This window comes from Carya illinoinensis, chromosome 4 (assembly GCF_018687715.1).
Source record: "Carya illinoinensis cultivar Pawnee chromosome 4, C.illinoinensisPawnee_v1, whole genome shotgun sequence".
Classification (NCBI taxonomy): domain Eukaryota; kingdom Viridiplantae; phylum Streptophyta; class Magnoliopsida; order Fagales; family Juglandaceae; genus Carya; species Carya illinoinensis.
In genome coordinates this window covers 36,263,765-36,278,047 of record NC_056755.1, presented here as the reverse complement: position 1 = coordinate 36,278,047, position 14,283 = coordinate 36,263,765, and the positions used below count along the sequence as shown (strand labels likewise).

General features: G+C 36.1%; 1 long non-coding RNA gene across 1 annotated transcript; it reads right to left on the bottom strand.

Moving 5' to 3' along the window:
* Nucleotides 1–11,506: 11,506 nt before the first annotated feature.
* On the bottom strand, nucleotides 11,507–14,171 carry LOC122308155. The gene is made up of 3 exons (XR_006241939.1): nucleotides 13,519–14,171; nucleotides 11,832–11,939; nucleotides 11,507–11,722 (listed from the first exon to the last, which is right to left on the bottom strand). It is a non-coding gene; the product is annotated as an uncharacterized LOC122308155 (long non-coding RNA).
* Between the last annotated feature and the right edge of the window lie 112 nt (nucleotides 14,172–14,283).

Genomic DNA, 14,283 nt, shown 5'->3' with positions numbered 1-14,283 from the left:
CAAAATGTCAAGCATTTGAGGTGAATGTAGGCCTCTGCAGTTGAACCTTCTGGGCGAGCTTTATTCTTAACATACCGTTTGAACTTGCCCAGGTATCTCTCAAATGGGTACATCCACCTATATTGCACTGGACCACCCAGTATTGCCTCACAGGGTAGATGGACAGCAAGGTGGACCATAACATCAAAAAATGGTGGAGGGAAAATAATCTCCAGTTTGCACAGGATGAGGACAATATCATTTTCCAGTTGGGATAGGCAATTTTCCATCAAGTGTTCTCGAACACAACTCCTTAAAGAAGCTGCTAAGCTCAGTCAATGCAGGGAAATGTTGTTTCTTAAGTAGCCGCGCACTGCTATAGGAAGTAGTTGTTGCAAAAATACATGATTATCATGGCTTTCAACCAAGAGATTTTGCAATCGCGCATAGAAACACATCGCGAGATGTTTGCAGCAAACCCATCAGGGAATTTTATATCCACCAACCACTCAAAAAATTTAGTCCTTTCATCACCATGTAATGTATAAGAAGCATGTGGCACTGTAACCCTTTCTCCTTCAAGCCTCAAATGTAATTATTTTCTTACACCGAAGATCTCAAGGTCACGTCGTGCATTAATATTATCCTTTGTTTTTTCAGGAATGTTCATTAAAGTGCCAAAGACGTTATCAATAATGTTGTTCTCAATATGCATAACATCAAAATTGTGTCACAGCATCAGTGTTGACCAGTAGAGTAACTTGAAGAAAATGCAACTCTTCGTTCAATTCAACTCATCAGCACTTCGCTTTCTCTTCTGACAAGATTTACCAAATTGGAGATCATCGAGCATGTATAGTTGATTTAAAATATCTGAACCTGATAAAACCTATGGTGGCAGTCAGTGATCTTCTTTATGGTTGAACAAATTCTTTTGGCGTCTCCAAATGTGGTCTAGCAGTAAGAACCGACGGTGTCCTATATAACTATACTTTTGACCATACTTCAAACAGGTTGAGTCTGTATCTGTGTTGCATGGTGAGCATGCTAGTTTTCCTTTAGTTGACCACCCAGAAAGATTCCCCAGGGCTGGAAAGTCATTTATTGTCAATAATAATGTCGCATGCAACATGAATGTTTCCGATGTGGACACATCATGCATAGCTACCCCATGTTTCCAAAGTTCAAGCAACTCATCGATCAACAGCTGCAAGTAAACATCAATATCATACCTTGGTGATTTCGGCCCTAGAATGATGAGAGATGTCATGAAGAATTGGTCTTTCATGCATAGCCAAGGAGGCAAGTTATGCGGTACGAGAATAACTGGCCATATGCTATAAGGTTTAGCCAAATTGTTGAAGGGGTTAAAGCCATCCCTAGCCAGATAGAGTCTAACATTCTGAGCATCCTCTACAAACCATGCATGGTCTTTAGTGAAATTATCCTGAGAGTCTGACTGGATGCCTCATAACTGTCTCATCTGAAGCTTTTTTCTCTTTATGACATTGCATATCAATTGTTATCTTTGCAGACATATATAGCCGCTGCAGTCTAGGTTTCAACGGGAAATGCTATAAAAACTTTTGAGGGATAACCCATGTCCCATGTGTGTTTGACATCCACCTTGAAGCATTACATATAGGGCACGCATTCTTATCAGCACTTTCCTTCCAAAATAATATGCAATTGTTGGGGCATGCATGGATTTCGTGGTACTTGAACCCTAGCCCCCGCTCTAATGACCTTGACTCCTCAAATGACTGTGACAACTCAGCATCAAGAAAGACAGACTAAAACAAGTTAAGGAGCATGTTGAATGACTTTATTGACCAATGACCAATGGTCTTAATATGTAGCAGCTTTACAACGAACGACAACTTTGAAAATTTTGTATAATCGGGATAAAGTGGACAACGAGCATTATCGAGTAGTTGTGCAAAGGAAGACATTGGGATGTGTTCAACCATGGGTGGTCGAGTTGGCCCCGACGGTGCTATCGTGGGGCGGGTTGAAGAATGTAGCCCGCCTGCACATAGTCTAACAGCTGGTCGATGTCATCGATATAATCATCCCCACCATTATAATCTAACTCATCATAAGATCCAGTATTGAAATGTTGTGTCTCATCCTCCCCATGAAATACCCACTGTGTATAACTTGGATTAATCCCTATTATGAACAAATGACTCTACACTTCAGGGAATGATATCCACAAATTATTATAGCAGATGCGGCATGGACACCGTATGCGGTTTTGGTCCCTTACATGGTTTTGTGCAAGCATTAAGAATTGGTTAACTCCTTCGGCATATGCAGGTGACATTAGTCTATCGCTCAGGTGCATCCAACTTTTGTCCATCTATAATTTAATATAAACAGCGTTAATGTTAGGGAGTCATTAAAATTTTCCTAACTAGTTAGCTACGCAGAGTGCACAAGGAACATTGTGTATGGAAAGCCTTTTAATGGAAAAAGGTTTTCAAATCCATTGACTTATATAAAAGTGATGCAACAAATGAGTTGAAGAAATGGTTGATGAAGTTCATACCATGCACAATAGCCATAGTGGAAGGTAGTGGAATTTCAGTCTTGGTTGAGGCATAAACTAGTTGAGGCATATTATCAGACAGCAAATTGCTTAGACACGTTGTTCAGAACTTATAAGCTACTAGGAAATTATTCAAGTTATGTGGGTACTAAGCGGATTCCGATTGGTGGGCATGTAGTTTGTAAACAGTATACTTATGATTTGCGATGGCCTAAATCATGGCATAATTATTAACGCCAACACTCCAAAGAATGTATAGGTGGCTAAGGTCTATGGTATTGGAAAAACTGGAGGGCAGTACTAGATCATTTCAGGTGGAACCACTCAAATAAAGTCTTAATTTTTATTTAAATGCACACCGTTACTTGCACTCCTATGAATAGAAGCAAGGGAGTTGTCAAATATAACAAAGAGATATTTACATTTACTAAAGGTCCAATAACTTCAACATTTTGTATTCTAATAATGTAAAACCAACGAAGAATATACCTTGCCATCACTAAAGCTAACAAGATGCACAAAGGTTCACAAAGAAATGAAGAGTGAGCTCAAGTAGTTTGGGGAAAAGAGAAGATGAGGCTGAGTTTAATGTAGAAAAGAACACCTGCAAGAACATGTGTGTTCATGTTTATCAAGACCAAGGGCATTCAACTAATTAAGTTGTGTGGTCAATTAAACTAGAAATTTTGATCGATGTAGACAATCTGATTTTTTTATGATTGTTCAACACAATCTAGTAAACCTAGTATGTAGCAATATTGTACAGTTCTAGTTAAGTTAAATTGCGCACAGAAACACTGATGCAACATGGTTCAAAAGTGCAAGAGAGTTTGAAATGCGAGTGATTGCAAAGCATAAATGTAATCTTACAGTTCCAATTTGTAATACAGCAGATGATTGATGTAATGATGACCAGGCCAATATAAGCCCACATTGGGGATGTTGTTCAAGATAGTTTAGCCCAACTTCACATCAAGTAGGAGCTGCAATGGAAACTTGTTAGGGCTGGGCTCCGACTCCGACGGAGTCGGAATTTGAAATTCCGACCGGAGTCGGAAGCGAAATTGCACTCCGACTCCGAGTCCGATCGGAGTTCGGAGTTCGGTGTTCGGAACTCCGATCGGAATTCTGAAGATTTCCGGTCGGAGTCGAACTCCGACCCCCCGTCCAATCCGACTCTGATATATTTCGGACCTCATTGGTCCAATTCCGATCCATAAACTAAAAAAAGAATAAAGAAAAAAAATTGAATATAATACATATTACGTCTATCAATTGTTCCAAACATTGATAATAGTTTAAACAATTCATTTCGAACATCTTCCAATACAAAAATAAAAACATCTTCGAATGCATCTTCCAATACAAAAATTAAAACATCTTCCAATTCCGAATGGTTTGTCATTGGTAACTTGGTAATACCTGAAATTAAAATAAAAAGTCACAATCAATAAGAAGGAAAAAAGAATGATTCAGAAAATTTATTATTGCTAAAAATAAAATATTTTTATCATTTCTCACCAATAAAATTTAAAGGGAGTTTATCAACTTAGCCACACTCCAAGTATCAGTCATCGGCAAGTATGCTAGGGTTCACAATTATATCTTTGAAATAATAAAAAATATAAGGTTAATATATTTATGAAATCATAAAAAGAATTAAATAAATCAATTGAAATACTCAAATAAAATTACCCGATTCAAGCTTATAGCTATCAGCATCAAAGCCAATGGTATCTAGTCCAATGGGTGTATCACTTAACCAGTTATGTGTACAAACGAGGGCCTCTACGGTTGACGGTGCCAGTGAACTCCGGTAAGAATCCAATACTCGACCTCCAGTGCTAAATGCCGACTCAGAGGCATGATAGGAATGGCCAGCACATCTCAGGCAATACGAGAAAGGATTTGATACTTGGTGGAATTAACCTTCCACCAAGTTAATAATTGAAATACATCGCTAGGTGCCTCGACCACTTCCATAAAATACCGTTCAATGTCATAAGTACACTGCATAATATTCCTCATTGCAACTAGTTGATCATACTGATTCACAATATTGTAACCTCGACGTGGTGGATGTAATGAGTCATCTGAGCTACGGTCATCCACGAGAGGTGTCGGAATCGAGTGTGAGGTGCCCGCTGCGGATGAAGGCTGACCACTATTGTTGTAGTGGGAATATAAGTCATCAAGATTCCTTTTAAGCGTTGTAATAAACCGTGCAGCCTTCACTGCCCCCATTGTGGAATTTGCCCAAAATTCTATCAAGGCCAACTTATATCGGGGGTCAAGGATTACAGCCACAAAAAGTAATCTATTTATTTTCTCAACATCCCCCCAATATTTATCATATTTAGCCTGCATCCTCGTAGCCATACTAGATAATAGTCCTCATTGACCAGTACAACCTTCTTGCAAGTGGTAGTGAAGCTCTGAGAGCTCGCTGAAGAACAAGTTTGCAGTTGTATATGCGGATCCAGATATCTGCATAGTCATATCATAAAAAAATTGCAAATATCTCACAAAATGCCCCACACTAGTCCAATCATGTGTGTCTGGGGCACCAAGCCCCTTTCCTGCAGGCTCCAGCAAAGCATACTTGAGGCCCCCATCCAACACCTCCATCCGCTCGAATGCTCGTTGGTACTTTTGTGTCACATCCAACATAAGATATGTCGAGTTCCATCGAGTCGGCACATCCAAGCACAATGTCTTAGAACATGAAATCCCAAGCTGACTTGCTATTGCCTTGAACTTGGACAGCCTTTGAGGGGAAGCCCTCACATACCGCACAATGTTGCGGACTCTGGTAATGGAATCGTCAACCTCTTTTAACCCCTCGCTGACAATTAGGTTAAGGATATGAGCACAACATCGAACATGAATAAATTCGTGGTTGCGGATGACATCAGCTTTCACACTCGTATTCCTCTTGAACCATTCAATTGCAGTGTCATTGGCACTGGCATTGTCAACTGCAATACATAGAACCTTTTGAATTCCCCAATCCTTTAAACAATCATCCATCAATGCCCTAATTGATGCTCCCTTATGATCAATAATTTCTTTAAACCCAATAATCCGTTTTCTCAAATTCCACTCACTATCGATGTAGTGTGCTGTGATACACATATAGGAAACATTCTGTATGGAAGTCCATGTGTCAGTCGTAAATGACACCCTCTGGCTAGTGGTAGTGAACATCTTCTTCATCTTAGCCTTCTCTTTTGCATGCTTCTTCATACAATCACGCATCACCGTATACCATAATGGCAATGGAAATCTGGCTCAATAGTCTTGACAAACTTTCGGAAGCCTCTTTTATCGACTGTGGTAAAAGGCATCTCATCTTCAATTATCATCTCTGCAAGCATATCCCTCACCAATTTCTCACTGTATTGAGGGATGACTATTTTCTTAATCTGTGTACCATCAGTAGCCGTAGAAGTTTCATAACTGAGCTTGGTCTAATCAATGGCTGTCTCTCCCTTCGACATTTTATATCGCTGGCAACCTCCAAGATGGGCTATTAAGACAGCGGTGCCTTGCTTCTTTGAATGACATTTGCAAAGTTGCCCACCTGTGGGTTCTCAGGATTACCAGGAATCTTGGTAAAATGCTCCCATGTCCAAGACTTTTTTCTAGTATTTCGTGGTTGAGATGGAGTTGTAGATGGAGGTGGTAGATCCCCAATACCCATCTCCTTATCCTCATTAAACTCATCCTCATCTTCTATGTCTACTGGCATTGGGAATCGGCTACTTGCACAAGAAGTAGCTGCTTTAGAAGTGGGTCTAGATCTCGGTGTTAGTGACGGGATTGTGGGGCTTGGATTCCCTTCTGACCTTCCACTAGGTGAAGCCTCCATATCTATCAAAAATAAAATAAAATAAATAGTTAATATAAATAGAAAAATAAAAAACTTGATAGAACCGTAGAAATATTGGTCAATTTAAAACTTCCCTAAAGCATATCACATAGCACACATAGATATAGTCAAACAACATATTTCATATATAGATTTTAAAATGAATTATAAAATAATGTTATTTTTATAAATCATTTTATAAAAATACCCTTCATTTTAAATAAAATTACGTAAAATATTGTAAAAAGTGACGTGTATTTATCATTTTTCATCTCAATATACAAAAACAAGAAGAATGGCACTTTCAACCAAAAGGAATCTATGCAACAGAAAAATATATATATTATGTATTCTCCCATATCTTAACGCACTACATGGTAGAAATATATTAGTATTCGATTAGAACTTTGGTGTTTTTAGCACACTTAATGCTCATTGTTATTTGTTAAGATACAAATAGATAATTATATTTGAAGATACTTTGATAATTGAAGCTTTTATTAATATTTATAAATATGTTGTTTTCTGTCAATGGGAAGGTTGAGAATTCTGAAGAAGATGAAGATCATCCTTAATATGCATGCAGCAACTGAAATTTCACTCTTTAATGCAGAATTTGTGGATCCAATGGTGATGTTTCTTTCTTTTGAAGTCTCGGGGGGAAGTGGCAGGGGATTCTTCATTCCCATTAATGTTTTATTATGGTTGCTTGTTTTATTATGTCTTCTTTATTTTCAAATCTCTCTTATATGTACGAGAGAATACAAAAAAAAATAAGGTTTGAAATTGTATTGATTTGATATAACTCCTCAATAAATAAACTGAATTATAATCTTTGGATTATAATTTGACTATTTGATTATGAGTTTTATAATAGTATTGTGTTTTTCAGCAGTGTATTGTGGGACCCTTAGAAGTTGAAAATTAAGTGAAAATGAGGCAATGACACATTGTATGGCTTATACGCAACATTTTTCCAACCACTGACCTCTTTTTATGCATGTTCAATCTTAAGGAACATCAACAAAGATTAGGCTCCAGATCATGAATAAACTATGTATGATAGCATTAAAATTAGGGTAAGTTCAATTTCTAAAGCTCTTCTCCGTAGAGATTTACCATGATTATATTCTTTATTTGAAAATAGTTTCTGAGAGAAAAACTGTCAGATGAACAACCATGACTAACCAACTTTAAATTTTCTATTTCCAATGGATTGCTAGGATAACTTTTAGTCTCTATTTTGGGTGTAGTGTCACTATAATGACTATAAAGATGACACTCGACTAACTTTCGTCAAGATGACAATTAAAAAAAATAACATCTTAAAAAGGGATTGAAGATTAATATTTGCAGAGAAATAAGCAAAATTGTAGTAAATTTACAAGATGAAGTAGCATTCATGAATTCAAAGATGACACTTGACTATCAGCTTATTCCAAGATGACAATGAAACAAAAAATGACATCTTAAATAGAAAACTAAGTTTTGCAGAGTAATAAGCAAAAGTGTAGCCTCTTTTGAAATAAGGTTGGAAATCGAACAATCTAGAAACTAAAGAGCCTGGAAATCGAATGCCTTTTAAAGCAATAAATTAATGCTAGGATGTGTAATAGACAAATCCTAAATAAAGTGATATTATAAAAGTATAAATGTGCTTGTATTGTAATTGGGGAGTAATGAAATAATTAAACAAACAAATTTATGGTAGACAAATGTCTTGGTGAATCAATCTTGTAGGAAGATGGTGTTTTAACTTCTTTTGTTTACATATTGTAATAATAAATTGTGAATTATAAGTGAGAAGCTACATTAATGAAATTAATGCAGATTTGTTAATATATTTTATAATAAAAATATTGTTATGAAATCATTCAAAAGAGAGAGCCATAACGTGTTATAAAACTTTCAAAAGGAGAGAGAAAGAAATAGAGCTCAGAGAGGTTATGAAACTTATGAATTTCTTAAAGAATTCAACGATATATATAGGCGTACAAAGGGGACTATGCTAGCTTACTATGCAGTACTATGCTGGCACTATGCACTGTGCATATGTCGGCCATTCACTGTGCCAGTTACTATGCAGTACTATGCTGGCACTATGCACTGTGCATATATCGACCATTCACTGTGCCAGTTACTATGCTAGCTTACTATGCAGTACTATGCTGGCACTATGCACTGTGCATATGTCGGCTATTCACTGTGCCAGTTACTATGCAATACTATGCTGGCACTATGCACTGTGCATATGTCGGCTAGCTCAAGGTGGTCATACAATTTATTTTACAACAATATTATTTTACAACACTCCCCCTTTGGATGACCACATATAATGAATATGCCTCATTAAAACCTTGCCAAGGAAAAACCCTGTGGGAAAAAACCAATGGTGAAGGAAAAAGAGTACAATATTCATGCGTACCGTAAAATGCTTTAGGATTGCCTCATTAAAACCTTGCAGAGGAAAACCCAGTGGGATAAAACCTTAGCGAAGGAAAAAGAGTACAATCAGCATAAGTCTTCAAGACATTACTCCCCCTGAAAAGTGCATGATAACAGGTCTTCAAGTCTCCACATTCCAATGTTCTGCACAATCTTCTTAAATGTTGCAGTTGGTAATGCTTTAGTGAATAAATCTGCCAGATTTTTACTTGACCGTACCTTCTTGATATCAATTTCAACTTTCTTCTCATGAATTGCAATGATCTTCTTGTGTATCTGAAAGATAATTCGCATCTGTACATCCAACTAACTGTGGACTTGATCCATGTTGATAAAATAATCACAACTGGATCTTTCTGCTCATCACTACTCTTCTGGAGTTGTACTCTTCTGGAGTTCTTGTAAATAACACAGTTAGTGGAGAATTCATCAACATTAAACCGCTAACCTCATTTTTTAATAAAAACGGTGGCCAACCTTTTAAGATCAGACAAGCACCGCGGATTTTCAAATCTTCTGTAGGTGTCAGGCGTGCTGTCAGACGCCGCAGAGCTATGAAGCTATATTTCGTCTCTTTTCTCTTGCTTCACGAGAGATGCTGTATCATAATTTTCTCTATAAAAGAGATATTCAGCTCATCTTCATTCGCATCTCATCTTCTTCACTTTTCTGTAATCATACTGCATTTTTACTCTGCAATCTCTTTCTGTATTCTTATCCTGCAATGGCTCAGCGATCTTCTCATGGCCAATATATGAGGTACTCTGCACCTTGTTCATCAGCTGTTCCTACTTCTACCACAGGTGCTATCATGCAATATAATGATCTGACTCATAGGTCAGATAATGAAGCTATATATGAGCTTGTGAGTCTCGGTACCCGATACTCATCATCCATTGTCGCATTTTCTCAGCGACTGCAATCCAGAACTTGTGGAGTTGACAATCTCCACGAGAATATTGCTATACTTCAGCGACTTCTTCTGGAGTCTAACATGAAGATAGAACCAATAAAGCAAGAGAATAGGAATTTAAAATCCTTGCTTAAATCTTCTTTTCGATTGCCCACCCCTTTAGATAGGGATGCCACGTAGATTCTTGAAGAACAAGAGCGTTTGAAGAATGAGGCAAAGTGCCTCAAATTTCTGTAATTCTTGCTTCAAGATAATAAAATAATATTTCACAAATATTCATATTTGTGTTTCTATCTTTTGGTAGATGTTCTGTGTGCTCCCTTTCATTTCTTCTTTAATAATGCACACTTCATATCAAACCCATAATATGAATCTGAAATATTAATTGTATTAAAAGATGGTATTTCATGACTAATAACATCATCCATCTTCCCCTTGAAGCCGCAAGGGTTACAGATTTATATTTCAAATATGTGCAGTTTTTATGAGCTCTTCTGGAGCCTCAATGACATTTAAATCATATATATAAACTGCAATAATAGCTTGTTTCCATTTGCGTTTGGATTGCTTTAGATCATATAAGGATCTTTGAAACTTGATAGAATATATATTTCCAGATGTATTCATATTAGAAGCTTCAAACATTTTCTATCCTTCAGGGATTTTCATATATATATCATGATCCAATGATCCATATAAATATGCAATTAATCATGCATATCCAAACTCTCGGTAACACTACAAAAAAAATCAAATTTGCCGGCGTCGGTTATACGCCGGCAACTACCCAAAAAAACGCCGCTAATTAATTCGCGGCGTTTCTCTAACGGCGCAACCGTCCGCCGGTAGTGGAGGGTCGTTATTTTCATTGTTCTGGCGTTTGTACAAATGCCGGTATTTGTAAATCTCATTAGTGGCGTTTGTATCAATGTAGCGGCATTTCTTGAAACGCCACCACAGTAACTACATTAACAGCGCTTCTCGAAACGCCGCCACTTTATCGTTGCCATCCTTGGCATATACTAGCAGCGTTACCATAATCGCCGCTGCATCAACAATTGCCAACGCATCATATAAATTGGCGGCATTTATTTAAATGCCATTAATAGTAAATTGGTGGTGGCACATTGAATTTGTTAATAGCGTTTATATGACTGCCACTACTTTTTAAAATAGCGACGTTACGAGAAATGCCGCTACTACTAATTTGTCGACTCATCATATAAATTGGCGACATTTATTTAAATGCCACTAATAATATGTTGGCGGCGGCACATTGAATACTTTAATGGCGTTTATCTTAACGCCACCAATGACCTAATTTAATGGCGGTTATCTGAACGCCGCTACAAGTAAACTACCAGCTCGTCATATAATTTGGCGGCATTTATTTAAATGCCACTAATAGTATTTTGTCAAATTTATTAACGACTTTTATCTAAACAACGCCAATTTTTAAAATAACGGCGTTAACATAAACGCCGCCATATTACGTTGCCAGCGCATCATATAAATTAGCGACATTTATTAAAAAGCCACTAATAATACGTTAGCGGCAAATTGAATTTATTAACGGTGTTTATCTAAACGCCACCATGAGTTTTCTTTTTTGTATTGCAATTTATTATAAATGCCAGCACATTTTTTAAATTAATGACATTAATATAAACACCACTACAAATATATTACCAGTGCTTTGCATTAATTAACAAAATTTAGGACATACCAATAATATGATATCCCACAATAAAAAATATATAATATATTAATTAATAATAAATATGATATAATGGGCCACTATTCATATAATAAAAAAATTACAAATCAAAACACATAAAAGTTCCCCATGGATAATTCTTCTTCTTCACGTTTTGTTTGTCATTAGCTTTAGGAGCATTTCTTTCATAGGTAGTTCTTCACATTTATCCAATAGTTCTCTAAAATTGTGGTGCAATTGTTGAGCCTGGAAAATATCAAAAAGTCATACTAAATTAATAGAGAGAATAATATGTTTTAAAGAAATAATACATGTTGAAACAAGATGTGATAATCATAGGAGTAATATTTTTAACCTCCATGTTACTTGATAACTACACAACGAGTTATGTAATCTTCCTTTTACATTTTTTTCAATCCCTTGTCTATGCTTTGACCACACAGCTGGACAAAGTGAGTGCATTCTGCAAATTAAATAAATAAAGAAATGAGTACAAACCGAAGAAGGGAAAATCTGGAGAAGCATCAAAATGCAATCCCTTCATATCGCAAATTAAGCCACAACAATAACACCATGGTAATGAATCATAGGGAAATGCCACATAGTAGTAGAGGAAATGAGAAGCCACTGAATCCATTAATGTCATAATTTAATTCATCACAAATTAAATTGTTTATATATAGACATTAAAATAAACTGAAGATCTTGTTCCCCCAAAACCCAAATGTCTCATAGCATGTAAAGACAAATGATATTTACAATTCTAAGGAGTACATGCGCATCCACACGCATATAGGGTTCCCTCTCTCTCTCTCTCTCTCTCTCTCTCTCTCTCTCTCTCTCTCTCTCATAAATAAAAAGCCTTGCAATTATTTTCTATATATCCTCCCTTAACATCTTTATTTTCAAGTGAATTATTTTCCGATTGTTACATTTAATATTGTTGTAAAACAGATTTGCGATTGCAATATATATAAATATATATATATATATATATATATACTCTGTGTGTATATATAAGTGTTAAAAGTTAAAATAATCTCTGTAATTTGTCATTGTGATATATTTATAATGTCCATATTCTATTTTTGAACTTTTTACTCTATATAAATTACCTTCAATTAGTTCCTCCATAAGGAGAATATGATATCCTTTATTTTTTTTAAAGTTAACTATGTATATATATGTACTGTGTGTTTGGCCCCTTAAAGCTAAAGTTCTAATTCTGTCTAAAACTCTTTAGCTCGAATCGAAATTTACAAAAATAATAATAAAAATAAAAATAAAAAACTCTTTGGCCCTCTAGAAAAATATAAATTGCTACTTATCCTAATTCCTTAAAATGTGAAAAGGCTCTTCTAACTACTCCATTTAAAATCTTTGAATCTCCACAAAAATAAGAAAAATAAAGATATCTTAATTATTATTTTATTAAATCCAAAAACAATGTTCTCTAAGAGCCAAGAAATAATATTTTTATATATATGCATAAATAAATATATATGTGACCCCAAAAATTCCAAAAATATGAATATATATAATTAAAGCCAAGAATTTTGGCCTCTCACCATAAATCTGCAAATATGATTCCTCTAATTAGAATAGTAGCCACATCATATCTTAGAGTCCAAGTTGCCTCACCCTCATTCCCTCTACGTTTCACATGCAAGAACTTCAATTAATAATCCGTTCTACTTTAAATAAAAGTAAAATACTATTTATAAAGTTGTCCCTATAAAATACAATTTATATAATTTTTTATTCCGTCCTTATCTATTTTACAGTAAAACTAAAAAATTTTCAATGTAATGTACGTAAGTATCACATAATAAAGTTATTATGACAGTTTGTAAGGGAGTTTTTTAAGAATTCTTTCTCGTGAATCAACCAAAAGTACTAGTCTTCAGTTTCGTTGCAAAGACGTAACACAATAAATCAACACATATAGTACTCATCGTGATCTTTTGGTGCAATGCTTAAAAGAAAAAGGTGCACAATTTAAAGGGGACATGCATATGCATTTATTCTATTGGCTACCGTACCTTGGCCATGCATTCAAATTGATCAGATTCAAAAATTGAAAGAAGGTGCAACTCGCAAGTGAGATTGATTAGGCAAGCACATACGTACGTACGTACCTACCCATGCCACTTCATCTTCCCCCCATCAAGTTGCATGAGCATCATATTCTACTGTCGTCAAAGGCGTCGTTTGCAGCAGCAGCAACCAGCGGGCTAGTGGCTTCAGGGCAGTGCGTTTTCAGTCAAAAAAGTCTGTTTTTGGGCAGCAAAACAGAGCATCATAGATGGAGGTTGGTTTCGAACGGTGTGGAGACCAGGAGAAGGCGTGTGTGGTGCTGGTAACTCCTAGGCTGATACTTTGAAACCTAGATGCAAAAGGAAGAAATAAGATCAAGAGGAATGTTTGCAGCGTGTAATGCCGTATACACTAGGGAGGGAAATTTAAATTTTATGAAAATTTGAGGTGAGCTAAAGGCGCCAACTTAGTTTTTGTTTTGACTGAAATTAGATGTGTGGGTGTACGAATATTTGAGGTGGGTTGTTTCCGTGGTTTTACGTTGGTTGGGAGGGTGGACGAGTTGCAGCGGGTTGGTTAATTAGCAGTGAGAGGGAAATTCAAGTTTTCCCTAAATATTTGACAAAAATTGAAGTTGGCGCTCAAGTTTGGAAGACCCGTTTTTGTTGTGGGAAAATTTTTAACAACTCATATATGGCTATATATATGCACACATGATGCCCCCACGTTTATTAGACTTAATACCAACCGAACTACTCATATGTTAGGAT